This window comes from Maniola jurtina, chromosome 10 (genome assembly GCF_905333055.1).
Source record: "Maniola jurtina chromosome 10, ilManJurt1.1, whole genome shotgun sequence".
Taxonomy (NCBI): Eukaryota; Metazoa; Arthropoda; class Insecta; order Lepidoptera; family Nymphalidae; genus Maniola; species Maniola jurtina.
Window position 1 is genome coordinate 10609484 of NC_060038.1, and position 13561 is coordinate 10623044.

The following is a 13561-nucleotide window of genomic DNA, read 5'->3' on the forward strand; positions in this document are numbered from 1 at the left end:
GCAAGTAAGAAATATATACCTATAGACTTTTCTGTTATTTCTTTCGAGGTACAAAAGTTCAAAATCTTAGTCTATGGTTCATGCTCATCTATGGTAGAATAAGGTAGATTAGGACAAAATATTATCCTGTATCCAAAAGCGCTTAAAATCAGGGCATAAGTAGACAGCTCCTTTACACTCTATCTATGCGTATCGTCATCCTGGACACTGCGTCGTAAGTCGTAACCTGTGCCGTCATATTCTCCAGCACAATGTTTCGCCATTTTGATATCTTAAAAGTAAATAGGTACTTATTTCTACTTATTTGAAGAGTACATTGTGGACAATAACGTGGACATTGGACAGGTGCGCCAAGTGTAGTGCTGATTTGATCTGACCAATGCATAGAGCTACGTCCTATTGGTATATTCCCTTCTACTTTATTTGTTACTACTCTCTAGCTATTATTTCTTTCTTATACCTAGACCTAAAGTTTCCAGAGTGTCTGTGAAAAATATACCTATCAGAAATACCTACTCCAATGTATTATAAAGAATCACAACTTTTTTCTAATGTGCTAAGTAAACATACTTACCTACTTCAAAAGTTTCTTCTGGACTAATAAAAATACTTACAATGTTATCTAATATCCTGTGCCTACATGTAAAAGTCTGATTTTTTTATTGATAAAATAAAAAATTGTTGCAACTTCCTGCACTTAATTATCCACTTCCTCATAATTACAAGAAATGTTTTAATACGTATAAAGGAAAATATTTTTTGCTGTATGACCCGCGCCTTGCTATAATTAAGCTTATATTACAAGGTGATACCTAATAATTAGCCATCTTCATTACGAAGTGTAAAAGCATCAATCATTAACACCTAGCTTTCTGACAGTGTTTTCACACCTGTCAGTTATATACAAAGTTTACCAACTAAGTATGGTTTACCAAGCATAGCTATAATGCGCTTAGAATACAACATACCTACTCGTAACAATGATTTTCGCATCCTAATGAAGCATCCGCGTTTCTGCAGTGCTAAAGCCATGTTTGCTGCCGCGAGGGTCCCTGTCTTCTTCGCCATATTCAGAGCAAGGACGGCTTCCTTCTGGGGAAGACTGACACACAGTACTAACTCTATCTTGTGTGCTGTTATCGAGGGTCTAGGCAATCCTTTACTAAACATTGGTCCATCCTGCATCGGTGCGACAACATCTTTGAGTCCTTAGAAGGTAGATTAGTTTTTAAAATTGTTAGCTCCATTTTGACATGAATTTTTATTTTTTAACCCCCGACCCAAAAAGAGGGGTGTTATAAGTTTGACGTGTATATCTGTGTATCTGTGTGTCTGTGTATCTGTGTATCTGTGTATCTGTCTGTGGCATCGTAGCGCCTAAACGAATGAACCGATTTTAATTTAGTTTTTTTTTTGTTTGAAAGGTGGCTTGATCGAGAGTGTTCTTAGCTATAATCCAAAAAAATTGGTTCAGCCGTTTAAAAGTTATCAGCTATTTTCTAGTTTTCTTGTAGAAAAGAAGGTTAGATAACCCTTAGGTTCATAATATTCAAGTGTCAATGGACAAATGTCAAGCTGTCAAGATGGACGTTGCCTAGATATAGATAATTATTTATTTGAAAATGATTTGTCGGGGGTGTTGAAATTTTTTAATTTACACTTGTAAGTTAATTTTATTTAAATAAAACTCTCATGTTGACGTTCAAAATAAAATTTTAAATTAATTAAAAAAAAAATTATAAGACAAAATATTTTTGATAAAACTGAACACATCTAACAGGGGAAAATTAAAAAAAAATATGTAAAAGCTAATGGCTAAAACGTACTTTGAATAGCTAATGGCAGCCGACCGCTAAGCGGAATACTTAAATAAGTTTTTAACTTTATTTTAATTTTTTCTTTTAATCTCCTCGTGAATATTCAACAATATACAAAGCCGCCTGATGACAACTGGATATAAAGCTTTAATATCGTTATTTTGGTAAGTTCAACAGAGCTAACACATTGGGTACTTAGTGAAAGTAGGAAGGTAAGAATACCTACCTAATTCTTTTTTAAATTAGGGCCCCAACATGCCAGAAGGCGACCTCACACCGGAAAGTAGGTACCTCTACCAATACCTAGTGTTACTGTTGACAGACTCTCCACTAGATGGACAGTCGACATCAAAAAGTGGATTCATGCCAAGACCAAAAGTGTGAAAGTAAGAAGTGTGATAAGCAGTGATAGTCAGGTGGATAGTAGGTACGCCAGCATCCTATTCGGAAGGTCTGGGATTCGTATCCCGGTACGCATCTCTAGCTTTTCGGAGCTATACAGGTTGTAACCAGAACGCTGGCAAAAACGAAGACACATGATAGTACCTACCTACCTAAGTAGGTACCTAGGAAGGTCACTACTGGTAAGATACCATAAAAACTACGAAAAAAATTAAAAAAAAATCAGTATTTCTTAAAATTTCACAATTTATTGCAATTACTTAATTAAAACGTCTGAGTGGCACTAGAGGTCAACGAACATTCCGTAAATAGGTCACTTGAAGTCAATGCCGCGTCGTAGATGGGGCATTGACCCGAGTTTTGCACGCTTTACAATGCGAGATGGAAAAATATTAAATAACTAATAGTATAAGATTAGGCAAATGATTATTGGCATAGGATTGTTTTAAGATGGTACCTATACCGAATAGATAATACCGCTAAGTTTTTGCTAGAGTTCTCGTTACAACCTGTGTTTAAGCAACTGCAACTATGAAATGGCAACTGCTAGTAGGTAAGTAATATGAAATAAGGTTATCACAAAGCATCCAGTCAATGCAATAGAAGGAAAAAAGCTGAAATCGTAGGGTGTAATTAAGACGACCCACCGCATCGACCTCGAGGCCTTGACCGACAGCCGCAGCCCTAATGAGTTCGCCGACGAGCCCGACGTCGCGCTACGACTCTCAACATATTGATTTGGACTCAGACACCTTCTATGAGCTCGAATATTTTTTTCTATATTGACCGAACACAGTCTATTCTTGGGAATTTTGGACATTCGTGGTAAAATTTAGGTAGGTAGGTAGGTGGGGAGGTACCTACCTATCTATAGGTAAGTACGTGTACCTACTGTTAACACATTAGAAAAAGCTTCTTACTTAATTATTCTTATGAAAAAGTTAAAAAAATGACAAAATTACCAGCCCAAAAATAATGAAACAGCAGAAAGGACATGACATAACTCAAAAAATGTGCATTTTTTAGCTTTTATATTATTACTTCTAGTTTTTTAGAAAACGATCTGTTCTAAAGAAAATATTTACCTAAGTAGGTAAATCTAAATACCTTTCAAAGAGGTATTGTTATTAGTTGCGCAGTAAATAGGTAGGTCCTAACATCCATAAAAACTGAGCTATTTAGTAGGTAGACATTTATACCTACAACTTTACGAAATGTGAATGCCAATCATTCAAATAAGTCACGAGAATGGCATCAATTGCTAAAGATGTCGCGACGCCATATTGTTACATTGCATTTCTCATGCAATGTCCCGTTCGCTAAACAAAAATCAAACAACAAAAGGAAAATGCCGACGAGCCGGTTACTAAACTTTTTTATTTCCTTTCGGCGTGACTGGAGCCGCCAAACGCAAAAGGTACTATGTCGCGGCCGAGGCTCAACTTAAATCCTCTGTACATAAAAGGCTTAACTTTCTCAAAACAGGTTTTCTTTAAAGACATTTTGTTTTTCAATATAAAAGCACCAACACGAACGCTCCGCCTACACTTGATTTAAAATTAGAACTCTTGCGTGACAAACGCCGGTAACACGAAATTATATGCTAAAAAGTTAAACTTTATTTGCAGGTGATAGAGCACAATATTCTACGATAGTTTATCTGCAGTAAGGTGGGTTGCTCCGTAAATGCCATTGGCCCATTGGTGCTACGTGAAACAAACAAGAAATATATGAGTGAGGGAGACGGCACTAATCAACGGGTAAGCCGATTGATTAGTGTCAATGAAATTAAAGTTTCAATGCTAAAAATATCATTTAAAAAATTAAATATTTTACTCAAATACCTCAGTTTTTCAAAAATATAACTAATTTTCTTAAAATTTTCCTACAACCAAAAACTGCAATGAAAACAAAGAGAGACAAAGAATATTTCGACTCTATAGTAGAGACAAGGATGCAAAATATATTTTGTAGGCGCGCAGTCCATGGTATCGGAACTAAGTCCACAATGAGGATGAGATCACTTTGAAACGTACTCCGTTGAAATAGAACGTAAGTTTTCTTACTGGCAAATTCATACTTGTTATGTTTTGGATTGGGAGGTTGTATGGAAATGGGCATGGCGGCAAGCAAGCAGTGACGATTCGTTTAGTAGACAGTTGACAGTCGCCACGCCACATTGACATAGCGATAGAAGCACTGATAACAAAATATCTATTGATAAAAATTTTTTGCTGACTCTCCCGCCTAGTGTTTTGTTTATTCATGGACGGATCAAAGTGTATTGAAGGAAGTTTTTATAAACAAATTTTATAAGTGAAGTGAAGTGTGGTGAATAAAGTTAATAATGACAAAAAGTGTTTTGGACTGGTCGTGCCTACTTTGAATGTTATTTGTTGTCAATTTTTATCGTAAGTTCCTTATCACTTTAGATAACGAAATTGATTGATACAAAGAAGCTCAAATTAATATAGGGAGGTATAGGTAGGATCTAGGTGTAGCTAAATAAATAATTATCCATAATAGACAGGTCTTACCTGTACCTAGTCTATATTTTGGAGTTCCCGCATCGATTTTTAGTGATACCTACTTACCTACTTACTTACCTACTAAGTAGTTTTAGTAAAGTATGAGGTAATATCTAGGAGCGTTAACCATCTACCCATAACTAGACAGGTACTTATTTATTACAATAGGTAATAGGTACCTATACTTACCTACCTACTCAACTAAAAAGAAAAGGTGAATGGATTATGGATTGCGTAAAAGAGGATATGCGTATAAAAGGGGTAAATGATACGTTGATGGATGACAGAAGAGAGTGAAAGAAGAAGACATGTTTTGCCGACCCCACGTAGCATGGGATAAAGTCTGAACTCTGGTAGAAGACGACTTACCTAAATACTTATTTAAAAATATTATGTTTGAGGGCCTCTTATTAGACTTTTATAATAATCAAATTATAATCTACGACCTAAGTACTTAGGTAAGTGCCTACGACAAGAGAGAAATACCTAAGTAGTCACATAACTTTCACAATTAAATACTTACTTAGGTAGGTACCTACCTACTTATTTAATTTTTATTGGAATTAGTTCTTAGGCTCGACTCGTTTGATGCCATCTAAATATTCACCGTAGAGAAACTTCAAGCTTACCAAGGTGGCTTGTTCCATAGCCCGCTGAGTGATTCTGAGCTTATCTTAATATTATTATGAGGTCCATAATGTTAGCGACCATATTGTCCCAGATTTGTGCATCATCACTGGCAACATGAACTAAGTATTCGAAGACTTTTATTTGTCTACCCTATAAAATTGAAACTAAGCGATATCGTGCAAGTTGACCTAACATTTTTATCCCAACCTGTTTTTAAAGGAACCCATTTAACATGTTAAATGGGTTCCTAAATTGCTATGGGTGCTAAATTTTACTAAGTTAGCATTAAACATGTTTAATGCTAACTTAGTAAAATTTAGCATTTTTGTTCTATTCTTCAACCGATAGACGTCCTCTGCAGGATATCTGTTAGGGGCAACCAACAACCAAAGTCTTGCGCTGTTTGAATACAGCGGTTCCCTATTCGATGACTTTAGTCTTCCGGTACAAAATAATAAAATTTGTCCACCCTATAAAATTGAAACTAAGCGATATGGTGCAAGTTGACCTAACATTTTTATCCCAACCTGTTTTTAAAGGAACCCATTTAACATGTTTAATGCTAACTTAGTTAAAAGCATTTTTGTTCTATTCTTCAACCGATAGACGTCCTCTGCAGGATAGGTATCTGTTAGGGGCTTCCAACAACCAAAGTCTTGCACTGTTCACAAAATATTTTTTTCACCCTATAAAATCGAAACTAAGCGATATGATGGAAGTGGACCTAAAAATTTTATCGCTTGCTGCCTGCATGTTATCAAAAGGTAAAAATACTTACTTTTTTATGATAACACACAAGGCATTTCTTACTCATCCAGCTTTATCTTACCATGGGAACCCATGCCTACTTACGTATCTAGTGTTCTTATAATTTACTGATAAACATACTTACCTACTTAGTTTAGTCCTACAGAATTTTGTCATTAGGTATCATAAATAGGTAAGTAAGTAGGCATACCTAAGTTATAACCAAGTAATTACCTACCTACTACCATACTACTTAGGAAGTTATTTAATTGACTACTTACCAGTACCAGACTTTTCCTCTTATGCAGTTAAGTACCTATCTAAGTAGGTAGGTAAATAGGTACTTAGGTACTTAGGTACTTAGGTGTTATGAAAATTTCTCTTTTTTTGAATTGATATGCTGGTACAAATTAAGTATTTATTCATACTTCATTGTTTCCTTATCTTCATTACTTTTCTGTCTTTCAGGGTACCTACTTAAATGTAAAACTTTAGACAATATTTTCCTCATATTGTTTTACTTGATTATATTTTCCTTCCCGTTTTTTGCAGTATCTAAGTACTTACCTGCAAGATTTAAAAAATTGTTTCTTGATAGGTGCTTTGAAAATTTAGGTACAACCCTGCAAAAATTCATTGTTAATCATAGGTAGGTAGGTGATACTTAATGGCAATTTCGTCCCATGTTTGGTGTGATATTTGCATGATAGAGCTAAAGCGTAGATAGGAGGTTGTAAAGATATCTAATAGGAACATAATATAGCGTTGTTAAGTTTGATATTCAAGCTACAAGCAACTGATACGCCGTATCGGGCCCGCCTCCGTCGCTGGGCGGATTGCCGAGGAACACGCCCATCCCAATACACAATACACTAAACTAGCACCTACGATAACTTGGTGCACTTGGAGCACCACATCGTCAAATGTACAGAACACATACCTGCACGTATAGAAATGCGTCAAATCGAAAGATAGGTTATGATTTCCAAAGACTAGAAAATAAATAGCTAAGTAAGTAGGTGCGTTAAATACGATAAAAGATAAAATCTTTATAGCGACAAGATCCTACTTAGGTAAATATAAAATTAAGAATAAGTTAATACCTTAAAATTAACTTAAAAGAGGTAAGTAATCGTGCGTCATTTTCACTCACATGACTCACATGAAAATTTTTGTTTTTAAATTGAGCAGACCACGAGTAGGTAGGTAAGTAGGTACCTCAATGAATTGTACTTACCTACGCCATTCTAAAGCACTGAACAGTGAGCACTGCTGGTGGCACTGCCTAAGATCATGAAAGCACAGGGCGATTTTTGCAATATTTAGAGAAATAAGTAGTAGTGTTTTGTGTTTGTAGCTAGGTGGGTAGGTACTTAGGTACTTAGGTCCATGTATCGAGTTGATGTAGACTATCTTTCGAGGGTTAATGAACCCTCGAAAGATAGTCTAGGTATGTAATGGTTATGGTAGGCAGAAATTGAGTTGTGTTTACCTAATAAAATTTTATGGGATCATCAATTAAGCCAATGATGTGGCAAAAGATTTCAATTCTGTATTCATATCAGTATCTAGCAATTGGTTTCAGAGTAATTTAAGTAACTTGGATTAGGGACCTATTAAATAGGTTCATTTTTTTTACACTAAGTAAGTAGGTACTTAGTTTAAAAAAATGAACGATGTTAAAGTATGCCATTCTTATAAGTTTATCATGCTTTGATAAACAGGCTCCTGCCTGTATAAAAACGTGTTGGGGCTCTGAATTTTGGTTAAAGTCAATCCAAATAGGTACCAGGTGAGATTCTATCATTCCAATTTCAGAGAAAATCTGGTCTCCTAAAAAAAATACTTTATTGGCTTATTTATTAAACTTTCATCGTCAATACGGGTAATAGAGTAGCAAAATAAATATTTCCCGACCTCAGCACCCTCCGCGATCCATCACGAATCTCGGCTGTTGTCACGTTTACGACTCGAATCACTCCTATCTTCCGCTATAACACTTTGTCATAATAATTCCACCAGTATCATATTAGTTAGGTACCTATACTAGCTTTTGCCATTGGCTTCCCTCCATTGATTCTAATTTTATATCAATGCTTCCCTCACATGAAATGCTTATAGAATGACTGAAAATTATTTTATTAGTGAGCTCCTAAAAGAGAAAATCTACTTGCAAAATATCAAGTTTCTGGACCAAGGTTTGAACTGTAAGAACTTAAGCTACGTAGTCAGTTTCTCTTTTTATATTTAGATACATGTACCTACCTACAGATGTTATGTTTCTAGAAGGTCTGCTACCTTAACTGGATCATGTTAGTTACTTACCTAATCCATAAATAAAAGTAAATTAAAAAGTACCTAGATTAGGTGTAAAACGCGATATGTTTCAGCAAGTGCTAACCCTGTTGCAATGCTTGCTTTTTAACCCCCGACCCAAAAAGAGGGGTGTTATAAGTTTGACGTGTGTATCTGTGTATCTGTGTATCTGTGTGTCTGTGTGTCTGTGTATCTATGTATCTGTGTGTCTGTGTATCTGTGTATCTGTGTATCTGTCTGTGGCACCGTAGCGCCTAAACGAATGAACCGATTTTAATTTAGTTTTTTTTGTTTGAAAGGTGGCTTGATCGAGAGTGTTCTTAGCTATAATCCAAAAAAATTGGTTCAGCCGTTTAAGAGTTATCAGCTCTTTTCTAGTTTTCTTGTATAAAAGAAGGTTAGATAACCGTTAGGTTCATAATATTCAAGTGTCAATTGACAAATGTCAAGCTGTCAAGATGGACGTTGCCTAGATATACATAATTATTTATTTGAAAATGATTTGTCGGGGGTGTTGAAAATTTTTAATTTACACTTGTATATTATTGCTTTTTCTTGTTGTATCTAAGTAGGGAGTAAAAGTCTTAACTCTCTAGATATCCATCATGACACTGTTAGACATACTTACCTACCTATCTTGTTTTGTCAACGTATTGAACCCATACGATACGATACCATATACTGACATTTCCTACCTACTTTAGGTACCTATACTTACCTTTATCAAATGTTAGGTAAGTAATTTGGTATACCTACCTACATCAAACATAGTATAGGTAAGTACAAGAAACTCAAATTTTAACTTCAAATACTATAAACAAAGTGCATTAGGTAGATACTCAGTATTAGATAGATATGTTTAAGAGAAGAAGCTTCTTGCGTCACATCTCGCACCCTTAGTAATCCATCACTATGCACGAATCACAGTTGTTGTAGGTATCCTTTACAACTCCAGTGGCTTTTATCTTCCGCTACAACGCTCTCAGATACTTTATCATTTTATTAGTTACACAGATATTAATTACATCACTGATTGTTTAATATCAAATATTATAGGTAAACGTTACAAATATAAAAACAAGAAAATTAAAACCTGTTGAGTGTTGTTACTTTAGTATATTGTACTTAGATGTACCATGCTTTTCAACAAATTGGGTCATAAAAAGGACATTTTAAGTAATACAAACCTATTAGCGTAGATACTAGGTAAGTTGATACTAACTATCTATCAAACTTTTACCCTTGAAAGCCTAGAAGACACATTTTCCTGCAATTATCATTTAGTGAGCTTCAATAGGGCACTCATAATATAAGTAGAGACTCTAACGAGTAAACTAAGATCTGCTTTTGCTGTCAGAAAGTTAGACAATTTACTAATATTGACTTCTCAACTTTGCCTATACCTACCTACCTACCTATGGCATTTTAGAATGAGGCAGAGCAGATTACGTCTTAAGTATGTATGTATATGTAAGCCCAAAAGATATTGTACCTAATAACTCGTTACAGGGAGTTCTGACTTAGGAGACACAAGTTTGTCCTCCATGAAATTCAAGTTAATTCATTACTTAATACATTTAACTTTTAAGTTAAAAAATATTAAAATCATCATCTCACTAGGTAGGTACCTAAGAAGGTATCTACTGTAAATTTTTGTATAGAAGATTGAATAGATTTGATGGAAGAGATTGGAGCTTGTGAAGGTTTTCTGACTGCCCAGATAAAAAACATAATAAGGTATCCGTTATCATAAACTGGTATTTGCAAAGACAAAAATAGAAGTAGGCATAAGAAGGCTACTAATGGACTAAGAGCCAGCGCGTGCCAGACTTTCGTTATTTTATAAAAGTTAAAAGTTTCTCTGCGTATTGTCTCCCACACAGGGGGAAACGATCAGCGACTATGAAGTTTGGAACCAGGATGCTTTTGGAATATAACAGGTAATAAATATGTAAAAAACTTATGTCAAAGTATAACTTGGTCTAATATTTTTAATATTTTCTTCATGCATGCAATGCATGACGTGATGGCTAATACTATTTCGATGAAAATATAAAAAAATGAGTCCTAATACTTTGACGTGAGATTTTTTACACCTTTATTACCTTTTACCTGTTGTTTATAACCTGTTGTATCTCCCAAAGACATGATCCCAACTTTATAGTCGCTGATCGTTCCTCGCTGTGTTAGGGACAATACGCGTCTAGAAACTTTCTGTCTTTATAAAATAACGAAGGTCTGGCACGCACTGGCTCTCTCTCTATAAATTGAGTAGTCCTGCAAAAACTATTATACGGCCGTATCTGTAGAAAGTTAATAAGCTGCTTGACAAGTTATAACCAACTGATTAACTTTGTGACGACCATTGACGTCCATCAATCAAGTGAACATACCTACTTGCTGCTGCTGTACCTACTTACTAGTAACTTCATAGTTTATAACTTCTTACTTAATACGGTCTTAAACTGTAGTTTCCTAAGATTATATACAGTTGTGTTTTACTTATTTTCTGTACATTTCTATGCAAGTATATACTAACTTCTGGTAGCCTTCGAAATATTAACCTTAATCTTACAATGGGCATATGGTCATCATAATATTGTATATCAAATCTTTGAAAAGAGCAACCGCCGAGTTTCTTGCTGGTTCTTCTCGGTAGGAAAGGCATTCCGAACCAGTGGTAGATGCTTTTGACGATTCGAAAGAACTTGTAAAAGTCTAATTGAATAAAAACATTTTGAATTTTGAATTTTGAATTTTGAATCGTAGCCTACCTTAGACCCAATCTTACATTGTACATGTGGATCGTAGCCTGGGTAATAGCCATCACGTAGGTAGATATCACGTCCTTTTGATACGTACGTACTTCAACTAACTGTGTATTTGGGTCATCAGAATAATTACCCTAAGTCAAATGTTTAGATACAACTTGACATGTTGCTAACTTCACTTACAATTACAAAATACAAAGAGATCGTTGCTCAAAAAATTATACTTACGTAGTGATGGGAATTCGGAAAATACCTACTACACTAGCGGCACGCTATGATGGCCGGTTTGACACATTACAATAGTGATGTGGAATGTCAATTTATTCTCGAACAAAAAACAATTAAGTTTTGTTTTTGTACCTGATTAAATAGGTTTAATAAAACAAAAATGTATATGTTTATTTAATTTATTTGAACGATCTGAATATTTGAACGAAAATGAATATACATACTTTATATGCACACGAGAAACATATGAATACAAAAGATACCAAAAAAGGTGCCACAAAAGGCCATAATTAATCAGATTCGTCCATACTACTATTTTCACTGTCGTCACTGCTATCATCACATACATTAATAATTATATGTTCGTTTTCTATAATATTATCTATTTTCACATCTCTTTCATAATCTTCCCTTATTAATTTAACAGTTCTATTCACAACCTTTTCCCAGTCTCCTTTAGTCACATGTTCACAAGCTTCTTCTAATAATTTTAGCATTTTTTTTTGTGGTAAATGGTGGTTCTGTATTGTGTCTTGCAGCATATCCCTTAATTTGAGCCCACACCAACTCAATCGCATTATACTCACAATGGTAAGGCGGTAACCGTATAACTCTGTGCCCATGTTCTAATGCTATTTCGTCAATGACGTATCGGATCTTGGTTGGTTTGTTTTCTTTTAAAAGACGTACTAATTCCGCTTTTAACATATTCATGTTTGCATCTACGCCATTTTTACGAAGCCATGCGACGATATCAGCTTTCTTTTGGGATTGGGCAGGTGGCTTGTCAATTTGCATCGAGTGGTATGGGGCGTTGTCCATAATTATAATAGATGGTTCAGGGAGGCTACACAACATTGAGGTAAACCATTCAGTAAACTTTTCTCCATTCATGTCTTCATGATAGTCTCCAGTGGTTTTTGACGCAAAAGCCATGAGAGAACCTTCGACAAACCCGTTGATGGTTCCGGCGTGACAAATTATAAGTCGCGATCCTTTTCCTACAGGAACTTTGGAAGTAGATGCTGCTGTGTCATCGTTCCAAGAACGGCCTACAGTATGGTTAGCATTAAGCCATGTTTCATCCAAGAACACAACATTTTGCCAATTTTTGATTTCTTTCACTTGCCGTAAAAAAGTATACCTTGCCATCGCTATATCAAATCTTTCCATCAATATTTTGCGTTTGTTACATTTTTTGTATCGAAATCCAATGGTCTTCAAAATCTTCGTTAAAGAACTTTCCCCACCGAAGAATAATCCAGCTTCCTTCAGTGAATGCACCAACTTTTTTCTTGTTGGATATTCCTTCTGTAAATAGTAGCCGTAAACATGTCTTCGGATAGCATCGGCATCAAAGCTATCGATGCCTACGACTGGTTTTGCTCGTTTTCTCTTTTTTGGTGTGTGAAGTTTATTTTCTTCTGTGCCAGTCTCGCCATATTTTTTTTTAGTTATCCGTCTAACAGTTCGTTGTCCAATATTAAGCGCATCAGCTACGCGTTCAACCACTGACGTTATAGGTAAAATTGGCCCTCCATTTTGAGCTTCACGATCGAAATAGTTACGAAGGCGTATTACGAACTCACGTGTCTGACTATTTAGAACAGTTCTCTGCGTACGTTCGGTCATATCGACGAAATCCACAACAAAGGGCTTGAACAGAGTCCAAATTAACGAGCAAGGGTCAACAGTAATGCAGTATCAATATTTGAAATCCAAAGCCAGGTCAAAACTATATCACAATCGCATTGCACTGACAGTTTATACTTTTCGAAGCAACGTCAATTCGAAACTGCTTTGTTTTGCATTGAGCATTGACGCGAGTTTGTCGGAGGTAGTAGTTGTGCTAGCCAGCGATCCTATGTGACGATCGTATTAGATTCCATTTTTAAAAATTTATTGATATTTTTTTGCGATTTCAGAGGTTTGTCCACATAGTGAAAATTGTTCATATTCACAAGTACATTCACCCCTTAAATGGTGCAAACTGATTTTTCTACACTTGTATACATTTAAGAAATCAATTTAATAAATAAATTTTGAGTCCTAAACCTAAAACTACATTCGATAAAATTTATGAATCTCTGCACATCACTATCGTCAATAAAGTAATACAATT

At 35.3% G+C, this 13561-nt stretch overlaps 1 protein-coding gene across 1 annotated transcript in view; it reads left to right on the forward strand.

Moving 5' to 3' along the window:
• The first annotated feature begins 4392 nt into the window (after positions 1–4392).
• The window catches only part of LOC123868847 (homeotic protein proboscipedia), a 73980-nt gene continuing 64811 nt past the window's right edge, over positions 4393–13561 (forward strand). Inside the window, exon 1 of the mRNA XM_045911492.1 lies at positions 4393–4630. The gene's annotated coding sequence lies outside the window, so the exon portion shown is untranslated. The remainder of the gene's footprint in view (positions 4631–13561) is intronic.